The sequence below is a fragment of the Centrocercus urophasianus genome, unplaced genomic scaffold (assembly GCF_019232065.1).
Source record: "Centrocercus urophasianus isolate 14NV4802_14NV808 unplaced genomic scaffold, USGS_Curo_1.0 seq_73, whole genome shotgun sequence".
Classification (NCBI taxonomy): Eukaryota; Metazoa; Chordata; class Aves; order Galliformes; family Phasianidae; genus Centrocercus; species Centrocercus urophasianus.
The window spans coordinates 7,213,755-7,226,820 of NW_024885344.1; the positions used below are offsets into that span (position 1 = coordinate 7,213,755).

Genomic DNA, 13,066 nt, shown 5'->3' on the forward strand with positions numbered 1-13,066 from the left:
TTAAGTTTTGTGCGTATTCATTTTTAGAAGGATGAAAATAACACAAGCTGTAAAAGAGCTGTAAAAGCTATTTTGGGGCTGCATCAATGAGAGCAGACTCTTGGGCTGTGTGTAGGCTTCCCAACTCCTCAGGAACCTTTCATCTTCACAAGGTAGGAAGGGACACAAGGCCCCTCTGCCAGCCCCTGATCCCATCTGTGCTGAGGCAGGGCAGAGCCCATTTGCTGAGCACAGCAGATCAGTTTTTACTTAGCATGCTCATCTTAGAACTACGCAGGTTATCACATCATGGGCAAATAGGGCCAGTGTCTGCAAGGCCTTCCTGAGCCATAGAGCACCATCTGAGGAGGTACCCCCCTGTGAGGTACTTGGCCTCCTGTGCCAAGTGAGATGGGGGAGAAGCAGAGCCTTGGCTTAGGAAGAGGGAGGGCAGCTGGGCCATTCTTCTTGGACCTAAAGCAGATTTCCAGGCTGGGGAAGGCTTGCAAGAATTAATTTGGAAAGTCAAAATAGGACTTTTTTTTTTTTTCCAGACCTGAAGCATCAAAAGTAGACATTCAATTTGAATCAGCTGTAAGCCTCTGTTTTGGTAGCTGAGTTATTTCATTTTGATTTTGCTTTATTTATTCATTTATCTTGGTAAACACAAATAGCCTACTGCCTGCTGCTAAATCCCCAGAGCCTTCCCTCCTCCAGCACTTGCCTCACCCGGAGCCCTGACAGTTGTTACCATGCTTGAAAAGTCTCTGTGCACAGCTACAGGAAAACAGCAGTGGAAAGTGCCAAAACCTTAATCTTCTTGGAGGCTGACCCTTTGTCATTACTTAATCATCTCTTTACAGCTCTCCTTACAGCAGGGAAAAGCTTTGCACTGTGCCTGCACCCTGCTTGCTTCTGCAGCTTTGCATACTCCTGCAGTCGTGTGTACAAACTGGATCCTGCTGTTTGGGCACCCTGTAGAAACACCCCTGCATGGGACTACACTTGGTTTGAATGGGAGCGGTTTGGGGTGCAGGATGCCTCACGTAGTTTTCCATGTGGGAACGCGTGGGCAAGGCTGTCTTAGCCATAGCTGACAGGCCTGCTTGGCACAGGCAGATGGTGCCAGGTGTGAGCCTTTGGGGGGCAACTCATCCAGACAGCTGGGGCTAGGAGAGCTGAAGCCAGTGGTGCTTTCAGCAGAGGAGTGAGGTGTCGCCATGCTGGAGCAGCACCAGGAGCTGGGGAGGATGCTGCCTGCTTACGGTAAGCTCTGCTGATGAGAAAATAAACATCTTCCACTCTCCAAATCAAGTCCCCAAATAAAACAAATTCATTTCAAAGGCATGAAGATCCAGCTTTTATGTGGCATTTTCCCAGAGGATCCCAACGGAAAACCTTGTCCCCATTTATGGGCCACGTATCTAACTTCGAGAAGAGTAACATGGTATGGAAAATTGCTGTCTCAAAGCATAAGGTCTAAACAGAACAAGAACTGTTGAACAATTCTGTTTTTCTTGTTTTGCCAGGAAACTCAGGATGCTTTGTCCACCATCCAGAAAAATCTTAGATAGGGTTGGAAATGTGTCCAAATAGCTTGACTCTTAGTCTTACGCCTTAGCTATAAAAGCATCCTTCCGTCCTAAATAGCTCAAGTAATGGTCTACTCTCGTCTCCAGTATTACAAATCCAAATAAAGCCTCAGGTCAATGTAATCAGACATATGGAATGAAAAAAGAATGATGTCTCTATGGTGTGGATGAATTCCTGGCATGGCAGAGCAGGTCAAAATAGTCTTTTCATAAAAAACAAGGTCAGCAATTTGGGGGAGAATCAAATGCTCTTGTGAATTTTTGTCAAATACAGCAAATAGTGTTAGAGGGTAAGAAGGGGTCAGAGGAAACAAAGGGGTGAAAAGCCTTTTATTTTTCCAGCATGAAAAATATCACTGCAGAAATGATGACAATTTTTAGTAATTCTTGAAAGAGGCTTTCATTTTCTGAGTGAATATTTCTCAAGAAAAAAATTGATCCAGTTAAAAAAATATATATAAAAAAAAACAGAGTATTTCATTATGGTTCGACCGGAACATTCTGGGTTGACCTAAAATGATTTTTTTTGTTTTAACATTTTGGTGAAAAGCTTTGAAGATTTTATTCAGCTTGACTGAAATTTAATTTTTGCTGATTTTTTCCACTTAGCCAGCTGTAACTAATGTAACTCTTTACGAAAACTGTATCTTTACTTTTGCTGGCTTGATCGTGCACAATTAATTTTCCATTAAACATCTTCTTGGTTGACAATTTCTGGTTTATATTTTTAAAAGGGAAGAAAAAAGGTAAAAATAACTGGAAAAATAAATGCATTGCATTTTCATAATGAGTAACTTCTTTAAATGTCTGTGAATATTTTATTCCACTTTGGTTCCTTTAAAACATCCTGCAGCCCATTGACTGTAGCAGCGGGTCAGGTAAACATCTTGACCTCTATCAACTCAACTTAAAAATCCTATAAATAACTTCCATTGGGTTCTGTCCTCTGCAGCTATATGTGGTGTCACAGCTAAGAATGTCATTGTGCAAAACTGACAATTATCTTCGCCTTTTGCTTTCTTCTTTTGTCTCAGCATCGGTCGTAAATGGAAAAACCAAGAAAATTAATAAGGAAGGTCTTCAAATAAAGGTAAAAAAGTGCTGCTGCAGACAGAAAAGTGACTTTGGAGAAAAATGACATTAGCAGGTTCCATATTTATTCTCTTTAATGGCATCCAGATCAAATTTACTTAGTTTTCAAGGTGATGTTTCTATCCAGCCAGCCCTTAAACTTAACTTGGGTTCTGAAAGTCAAGCTATGTCCTCTCTGATTCATGCATAATCATCCTTAATAAAGTTTCTACAGACAGGATTTAGCTGACAAGTCGGTGTTTATTATACATAAGACAAAAAAGATTAATCCAAGCCATTCAACCATAGCTATGCTGACTCTTCATCATTAATTGGTTAAATGCACACTCTCTGCAAAGCGAGCCAGAACAGGATGATCTGAAGAGCAGATCTCCTAGGACACAGTAATTTTTATGCAGTGCTTTCTTCTACCACAAGAGCACAATAGTGTAGTAGAATAGTAGAATATTTCCCAGATAAACCCACTGGTGTACAGTAGGCCACCATGATACTAAGCCTGGAAGAAATCTCTTTTGCTTTCCTTCTCCTGTCCCATGTGTCCACGTTGGCTTCTAAAGCACAAATCACTTGTGGGATCAAAACAGAGGGTGAGAGAGGAATACAAAATGCTCCACCCCACAAAGTGGTCATCTGGCCAGTAGAAGATGTGGTCAGATTTTGGAGTTCCTGGCTTTTCCAGTTCAGGAGCTTTCCTCGTTGAGTTCAGGTACTGTGTGAGGTTTGGCATATGACTGAATGCCCTCCCAGACTCCCTGACATGTACACTTAGGTAATTTAATGTATGTGTGTGAGCCTGACGCGGGCTGTGACAAAAACTGCCAGTGTTCTGGGCAGCAAGATGCCATCTTCCAGCTCCTCAGGGTGAGGTAAGGACACAGCTCGATCTTGTTTAGAGATCTCACCTCTTTTTAATGAGTGCTAAGTCTTGCCTTAAATCTTATTTTAATCCACTTGTCATGCACTTAACACACTGAGTAGTCAGGCAGGGAAAAGGAGGGAGCTGAGCTGCAGTAGGGTAAGCAGAATCTCTCTGCGAGTGCTCTGGTCCTTCCCCTGTATCTACCTTCCTTGCTTCTGTTGATGAATGTTAAAGGGAAGAATGGATGTCATCTGGCTTTTATCCTGTCACCAGGGTAACTGTAAGAAAGTGGAGGAAGTGTACTGTTCAGGTTGAAGGAGAAGTGATCCCCATTAAGCAGTGAGGGGAGTGGATCATGTTAATAGGAAGCACTTCTCTGCAAATAGTATGCTAGCGCATACAGGTAGACAGCCATGGCTGTTCTCTGTTCACAGATCTGCTGCTAGAGCACCTTAGGATGCAGCTTCATCCCTCTGAGCCCCAGCCTGCTCACCTGCTACCCGTGATGCAGATACCTCCTTTGCAGGGTGCTTTGAAATCTCTTGAACAGTGCTGTGTTAAAGGAAAGAGCGTTATTATCACAAGACTGTTTGTACTACACTGGAAGATGAAATTTTGAAAGATTCTTGAGCAGATATGCGGCTGAGTTTTATCTCAGTAGAATGGCTGTTGGCTATCGCCTTCAAAAGCTTACTCACCTACTAATGGTTCAGTCTGGGGCTTCTCTGTCTTGTAATGGCAATGTTTGAAGTGCAAAGGGTGTCCCTTTGGAAGCTGTCATGGCTGCCTTTGGATTGCGTTTGTGTGTGACATGAGATCTTGCTCCTAATGGCCTGATGCAGTTTGCAGTCCTGCGGCGTGACAGTCTGGGGCTGAGAAGCCTTTCTTCTCTGACTTCTGTTCTGCTCCTTTGATCCTGCTCATCTCTGCTCCCTTCCTTTCTGTCCTTTTCCCCACGCCTATTTTGCTGTTATCAAATTTGGCCTTTTAAGTTATCCCATTATTTAAACCAGCCTTCATCCCCTGCACATTCTGCATTGCCCCTGTGCCTTTCAGCATCACTCATAAGGATACCTATCTTTGAAGTGCCAGAGATCTCACAATGAGCGTCACGTTGATGCTGTGGTGAAAAAACAGTTTATAAGAGATCAGAAAAAGACTGAACCAATGGAAGGGGAGAGAAAAAGCTCACTCCCCTCCAGTGTTTTGCACTTCTGTGTACTGGCTTACTGAGAGGAAGGCAGCATGCACAGGCAGCACGTGATGTTGAAGCCAGCTGAGGACTGGAAGGCATACATGTCTGTGTGCTGTGGGACAGGAGCAGGGAGCACAGACCTTTAATTCTGGGAGCTGGGGTGAGCTGTAACACAAAAGTGACTGACTTCTCAGGGAGCCTCAAGACAGAGAGAGTACATCAGTCAGTCCAGGGTAACAGAGCATTTACCCCAAAACAAGGTTGGGAGACTTTCAAAGAGGGCTGTCTTCTCTGTGTACTCTGATTTATACTCTTTTGTGGTTTGCGTGGCTTTGAGTCCACCATTCTAGTATTATATCTTTACTCTTGCATTTCCCTTCTGTCTGACAGTAAGACATTGTACCAATTGTATCCCCGAGATCCTGCCCCTGGAAGCTCAGCAGCACTGTTCACAGTGGAAATTCATCTCTACATAATGTGAGGCTATATAAATTGTGTTTAACAATGGCTGTTGCTCCACAGTGACCTCAGGATTGTGTGATTATGGGGTTTGGCAGTCCTTTGCTATTGCAGGAATATTTTCTGTGCACACAGAAATGAAACAAGGAATTAACCAAACCAGAATTTTTCTTCAGGGGTAAAATGTCACGTAGACTTTGGGAAATATGTTGAAGCTTTCTTTTCTGTTTATTACAGTGTGTTCTGATGCACCTTCTGTTGAGATTTTCTGAGCCTGTGAGCTCTGTATCTGTCTACTAAAGGAAAAATCAAGGTATGAAACAATCTATAACTCATACAACTCAGAAAGAAGAAAAGGCTCTGAGACTTGGAACAGGATATTACATGCTCATTAGTAAAGAAGCACGTTTGCAGAAGACTGTCAATATGGCACTGAGCTGTATGTATGGAAGCATCGTATCACCGCTCAAGGTGGTAAAAGGTTTATTCTTTACAATTCTGATGCTTTCACACCTAAAACTATCACATCCGGACTTGTACAGGACTTTACTGAGAGCATCTTCACAAATTGAAAGGAGTTCAAAGAAGAGCAATAAAAATTAGCAGGATGGCTTCAGGATTGATTTAGAGGGAAAGATTAGAAGAGCTAAATGTAGCTCTGAGATGATTAAGGTGGTGATGCGCTAACAGACTACAGGGTGTAAATGCTAACAGGACAATTATTACACTGTGTTATTCAAAGCGGTAGATCATGTGAAATGACACACAAAGGAATGAAAAAACAGTCTGAAAACTACAGAGAACTTTCTGCTGTTGAAGTACTTAGTACCTGCTTTTTCTTTGGGTTTTTCTCTGAATAGAGTATCTCCAGAGGTAGGTAACAGGCCGTTGAGGCCTTCAGGAGGCTTGGCAAGACTTCAGAAAGTGTATGGAGAAAGCCTGCCCTAGAAGGCAAGTGAACAGAAGATCTTCTATTTACATCCAAGACAATTTCTGTATATCACACATATTGTGTGTGGCTTTGGGTGTTTTTTTTTTTTTTTTTTTTTTGGCATTATCAATTTCATTTCCATATATTCGGCCAAACCAAAATAAAGTAAAATGTTGACTGTTAGATATGAGATATAGAGACTGGTAGATTCTAAAGTTACTTTGACAAGAATGAATGTCATGGAAATCCAAAGAGGTAACAATAATCTGCTTCAGGACCATCAAAGTGGCCTTCTGATATGACATGCCTTGTGGGGTGTCTTACTGTTTTGCATTTGTGAATTCCTGAATAAAACAAGATCATCAAGAAATATTAAAAACAACATCTTTGAGAAGGCACCATTTATTCAAACAGTCTTCTCAACACTCTCAGAAACATGGCCTGATACTTAAGTGGTGATGTGTGGAGCCATGAGTTGGACTTGATGATCCTTGGGGGTCCCTTTTAGTTTGGGATATTCGATGATTATATCATTATAATCCTTCACATCTATTTTGCATATTAATTTAATGCTACGTGGTTACCTTAATTTTGCTTTTGTCCCTAAGTAAATTTCAGATTGCTTTTATTCTGTTGGAGCAGTATGGCAGATTGTTCAGATCCAAAGGCAGCAGGCTCAAAGCAGACTTTTGACCCCTGCCAAAAGACTTGCAAAATATTTCTGGACCCCATTTGCAGTGGATATGAAATATCCTTAGGCTCTTCCTCAGGACTGCGAGGGATACAAGGACCAAGCATGTGTCCTCTGAGGTCTGCTATGTGGTCTGAATTTTTGGGTGCCTTTCTCCTGCTCCTTGCTTGACTGCTCATTTGTTTCAGTACAGCTTTCTACTGGAGCAAGATGCGCATAAGGCCTTCTACACATGAATTGCTTCTGTGAAGTGAATGTTGTGAGTAATCCAAAGAAAATTTATGAGGATGGTTTTTGGACTGTTCATCACATCACATTCCGCTGTGGCAGCAGGGCCAGGCCTAGGCTACAGGGCTTCACTGGCCCTGATCAGCCCGGCCTGGAGCTTCCCAGCTCCACTGCCCAAGGGCCATTTCACCTCAGACTCGTGTAATCAGGTTGAGTTAATTTGCTCATAAATGTCCACCTGAGGAGGGCTGATGCTTGCGCAGAGTGATATCTTAGGGCAGGCTTGATGTGTAGAACAGCTTTATGTGCTCCAGGTGGTGAAACAGGCTGATCATTAGGGGTACACAGCACTGACATCCTGCCCTGAAGCACCTGAGGCTGAGCCAAGATGGCGGCCGGGTTCTCCCCAGTCAGCCTGCCTCTGCCCTGCTGTACCCCATCTGGGGACACAGTGAGGGCTGTCGTCCAGCACCAGAATCCTCCACTGAAGCATTCCCAGTGCTGGCAGTGCATGCTGGATCCAGGCTCCAGGCAGACCAAGGCCCATTGAGGCTCGCAGTATGTTTTCCAGGCCTGTGTAAGTGTGGACAGCAGGGAACTCTGTGTGATTAGCCTGTGGCGGTGAGCTTGCTGACAGAGAAGCCATGAGGTGAGAAACCTGGCTGCTACCCAGGTTGGAGTTGGGTGTTTCAGAACAGATCTGTGTGAGTGGTGGTTGCCAGAAGAAAAAAATCAGTAATTATCTTCAGGGAATGTGAAACTGTGGCACGTGCAGTGTTCTCTCCCTTGGCCCAGCAGTAAGCTGTGTGGTGGCTTTCTGATTCCTCTCCCTACCTTTGCCTGGAGGTCACTTGCATGCTTTCAAACCTGAATCCTGTAACAACAGCAGCAGCAACAGCCTCTGATGGGTGGAAGAACCACTGTCTGACTACAGTACCCCTATGCTTTCATGAAGTTGTTCTGCAGGTGTTGCTGTTTGACACTATGTGACTGCTGCAGAATTGTTCAGTGAAGCTGCTGGATGAACACTGGGGGAACTTCTGGTCTACATTTACTTATGAGTTAATTGAAATAGATTTAAACACACAAGAAAATGAATTCTTTAATGTTTTCTTAACAAAGCTCTGAGTTTAGGGTCAAAATGGACGAGGAAAAATGCTTTCAATTGAATTAATGAGATAGGTCATGTTCAGTAAGAATTTGTTGGTTTTTCTTTTTCAGTTTGGGACTTTTGGATGTGTTGCTGGTGACTTGCCAAGAAAGGGCAGGGGTTAAAAATAAACACAGGAATTTTGTAACTGCACTTAATAACCTGCAGTGCTTTACCATTGCTCACCTTTCTTTCTGCTGCTTTTTCATTTGTTCTCACATCTTATCCTTGTGTTTACCCAGCAGCTACCTTTGCACCTGATTTAGTGCCTTTGTACAGTTTCTTTTACTACAGTGACAAGGCTGGGGGCAGTTCCCTGCACAGATACTCATATTCCAGAATACAGTCTAGATTGGACAGTCACAGCACTTTCTCCCCTGTTGTAATATGAATAATTACTCAGCTTATGACCGAGTCAGCAGTACTGTGTGTGTCAGCATGTGTGTTTTCAGCCAGTGGTCTGGGGACTATTTGTAAGGTTTGTGAAAGGTAATGAGAAAAGCAAAGCTGTTGTCATTATGCTTAGATTCATTATCCAGGCATTCATACCTCTATTGGAGAAGCTTCATAGGTCCATAAATTTAGATAGTTGGAAAACCACAACTCTAACAGCATTCTTTCCTTCAGATGGCCTCTTACATAATGCAATAACACTTCTTCCCCCCCAGAGTGATAAATAGCAAGAGCACTAAGTCACACATCTCTAGAGCAAACTATGACCAGGAAGATGTAATGGTAACTCCTTAATTGAATTGACATTTCATAGTGTATGGGAACTGCGGAGTCATGGCCTGAACCTCTGATTGATCACCTGAGGCGAGCCATGAGTCAGCCACAGGAGCACAGGTGGAGGCAATTCACCTGTGCTGCCTGGCTGCACCCCTCTTAGACCTATTTAAGAGCTGGCTACCAGGGGGGAAGGAGCTCTTCTGGAGATCTGCTCTGCTGTGTTTTGTGAGTGAGCCCAGGATAGGGGTAAGCCTTCTATGTTTTCTGTTTTGTTATCATAGTCTGCTTTGCCTAACTCTCTTATTTAGTTCATGATTATAACGTTCTAATATTCTTTGATTATACAAATGTATTATGAATGAAAGTATTAAATGAACTCTTCTATGATATATTGTCTTGTGTGGCATTTTTGGGGATGGCTGCTACTTTGTGACAAATACTGCTGGAAATAAATGGGCCAAGTAGTAGTACATCTTCTTCAAGCAGGCCTAAGGTCTAGATTTTGATATTTCTGCTTGTGAGTTCTATTCTGTGTATTAACTGAAATGAAGCAGTGTCAAGATATTGTGGGATGTAGTGGTAGAGTTTGAAAGACACTTGGAGCATAATACAGAATTTGGTGCTTTTCTTCATAAGCACTGTATTCTTGTCCAAAAATATTATTTTGCCTAGGATATCCTTTTAGGATTGATGGGAGCATCATCAGTATTGTTGTAGCTCTCACCAGAGAAGAATTTAATGAACCCTAAATCTGGACAATTAAAATAACCTGACTTGGATTTTGTAAGTGTTTTGAATCCTTCCTATCCAAGAGATTTGAGGTCTACGGCTCTTCTCAGCTTCATTTTGAGTGTTTTGAATGTGTTATGTGGCATACAGACCTTGTGGTGGCAGATAGAATAGGGGGGATTTTTGTTAGGAAAATGAGTAATATGAATATCAGAATTTGTCTAGATGGGGAAAAAAAGGGGGACTAAAGTAGAGCACTGAAACATGAGGAAGAAAGAAAAGAAGACAAATGTTGGGAGGTGAAGAGTGTACAAATGACTGATTATACATTCAAGGCAAAATTATCAGGAATGTGTTATCACTGGTAAAGAAGGCTTTGAGGACAGATAGGGTCCTGGGGGTGAGAGCTGTCTGACAAATCAGAAGACTTGTGGAAAGACTGCCCCAGACTTTGCTTTATTTTTTAGAGTTCAATTAGACTCATTTTCTTGTCTTTCCCCCATGAAATTTCAGTGACATCTTAATTTAACCTTTGAAGTTGCCACAGTGAAGTCCTAACTTTCTAGTTATTAAACTGAGATGTTCAATAATCTGTCCATAGAATTATATAGTCACAGAAAATTAGAGAAGTGGGGGGTTGGGGGAAGCAAACCAACAATCCACAAAACAGCAGCACAGAATACTTAAATGTCAATTAGATGCAGTTGGTTTGTTTTTTTTTTTAAATTATTTTTTTATTTTTAAGGGAATGATCCTGAGATTTGTTGGCAAGAAGTGTTTTACAAATGTAATGCCAGTGTCTTCCCACTGGCCCTCGCTGTTTCAGGCCTGGACTCTGTGAAGCTCCTGGTGGTGGGTAGAGTCCTGTGTAGGAGCAGTTGCTTTTAGCAAGAAATACTTGAGTTGTAGCCTGTGCAAGAACAGATATTAAACTGACAGGTCTTTAAAAATAAAAGTGTATAAGAGAGCAAAGTGTCAGAGTACCCCTAGAACTTTGCATGGCTATTGTCTGACTGCACAAAAATATTTTACTGTGCTATCTGAATAATACTGGCATGTAGTCAAAGAACAGTGGAAACTTGGACGCTGGAATGATTAGTTTAGGAGTAAAATTTTTTTTAAAGCTAGATCTGTAGGGCCAGATATCAGAGCTTCTATTCAGGTTCAGTAGTAGTCCCATTAAATCCACCTTCTTTTTCCTGACTTTATGCAGAGCTAAAAGGCTTATTTTTGAGAACCAGGGGAATGGTATCAGTATCTGGCTTGTACCATGACACAAAAAAAATGTAGGGAAAGGAATAAAGCTCTCTGTGGTTCTAGTAAGAGGAGAATTTAGAGAAGCACAGAAGCAGTAATTACTAATGAAATAAAATACAAAATTTTAGCTCGATACAAAACAGAATTGACTGTAGCACACAGCTATAGGGTTGGATTTTGAGATAAATGATATATCGCGGTTGCCTGAGGCTCTTAATTTGTTTGAGACACTATTTAAAGCTATATTCGATAATAGAGTTTCATCTTAAACTCCTGAAGTGGAGTGCAGCATCAGGAAGGTAGCGAAGAAATACATGGCACATCGGTGTAACGTCAGTGCTTGATGCAAAATTTGTTGCATGGCCTCTGTAGTACGAGGGTAAAGGCGACAGAGTCTTGGCAAATGTGCATTTTTTGAATTTGGGAGCACTACAGAGAAGACAAAATAATAAAAATATTTACTGAATTTGAGAAAAATATGCTGAAATTGATTATTATTACTTTAAAAAATAATACTACTAGATGTAAGGATATGTTGAAAGCTCATTTATGGCTGGAAGGGCTTACATGTTTCATTGGGTGTATGCAAAGAAGGCGCATCCCCAAAGGAAAGATTTGGTGTTTGCAACCAAAATCACAAGGCATTGCTTCTTTCCTGGCAGGGTGATTCCTGTAACCATCAGACTGCTAACTGCCAGCCTACAATTAAAAATGTATGTTGTGTTTGTCAGCTATTTAAGCTGTTCAAACTAGTTACATAAGGTGAAGAATTTCCTTACGTAAGTTATAGCATGAATTGCAGATTGTTTACTTACTTGTGGCAGTCATAGCTTAAGATATTTGTAGGCCAGGAGTTAGTCAGAGAAGACATTTATGAATCATTTTGAATAATGAATAAATTTCAGGTTTTTGCAGTCTGTTAGCAGACAATTAACAAAGAAAAAAAGACACAACTTGTCAAAGTTGTACTTAAATTATTCAGTCTGCTCCATATTACTGATTTGTACTATGGAGTAAATGTGACAGTTCGTATCTCACTGTCTAAATCCTGAGTCCTCTAAACTTTCGAATACTTTTCATCCATACTGAGGTCTGAATTTCTAGCTAACCTTCTGCTTTTCCAATGGAATATCCAGTTGCACTTCTGGAATGAAACCAAGCTGTGTTAGCACTGGGCAGTTTCTCTAACCTGTGTACTGGAGTTTCTGCTCGAATGGGAAAAATTTGGGGAAAAATCTCGCCTATACCACAATAATAATGTGAAAACTTTGTTTAAATACAGACTATCCCTTGCATCCATGCCCCATAGGATGTTATTAATTCCAGTGAAATCTTATGACACGTCTGTTCTCTGAGAAGCTTTTGTATCTAGTGCGTGAGGTGGAAACGTGCTATAATGACAAGGGTCTCTTTGCTGTTTTGCTGAAACATGGGTGACTCGCTTGGTAAAACTGTAAGTTTGTGACCCTGTGGCCTGTGTGTGAGTGGTGCTGTGGGTCTGGCTGCGTTCTTCCTTCTCCTCCATCCTGCTTTTCTCCATTGCAGCCCATGAGAACTCATTAGAGGGGCTGAAGGTCACTTGTGCTGACAGCCTGTGGTCTGGCTTTGCTGCATTAGTTGAGGGTTATCAGTTTATGGATGCTGAGGTCTCCCTTCTCCTGCCTGAAGCTTATGACAAACATGGGGGTGCTGTTGGTAAAAGTAAGTTTCCTACAGGAAAAGCAAGCCTGGGGCTGAAATGGCTCACACAGTTGACTCTGTGTTGGATGGGCAGGGTGAAGTTGTTCTAATGTGAAATATCCTCTAGCTCCTGTTCACCTGTTAACCTTACAGCAGTTTGGTACCTTACCAAACATTATGATGATTAGTGGTTATTTACCATTTTGGAGACTGAAATGCACTTCACTTAATTGCAGGAAAAAACATATTGTTTCTGTAATTGTTGTGCTCCTTTTCAAGGGTGTGAGTTTCACATGCACCATGCATAGCTCCTAGGGTTATAATCATAGAATCATAGAATCACCAAGGTTGGAAAAGATCTCCAAGACCATCCAGTCCAACCTATCACCAATATTTCCCACTAAATCATGTCCCTCAGTACAACATCTAAGCGTTTCTTGCACAACTCCAAGGTTGGTGACTGCACCACCTCCCTGGCAGTCCATTCCAGCACCT

At 41.8% G+C, this 13,066-nt stretch overlaps 1 protein-coding gene across 5 annotated transcripts in view; it reads left to right on the forward strand.

Moving 5' to 3' along the window:
• Nucleotides 1–13,066, forward strand: part of TMEM178B (transmembrane protein 178B) — a 231,434-nt gene that overhangs the window by 24,173 nt on the left and 194,195 nt on the right. Inside the window, exon 1 of one of the 5 annotated variants that reach the window (XR_006171841.1) lies at nt 9,111–9,151. The exons of the other annotated variants lie outside the window; for them this stretch is intronic. The gene's annotated coding sequence lies outside the window, so the exon portion shown is untranslated. Of the gene's footprint in view, nt 1–9,110; nt 9,152–13,066 lie in introns of those variants that run through there. 5 annotated transcript variants of the gene reach the window in all.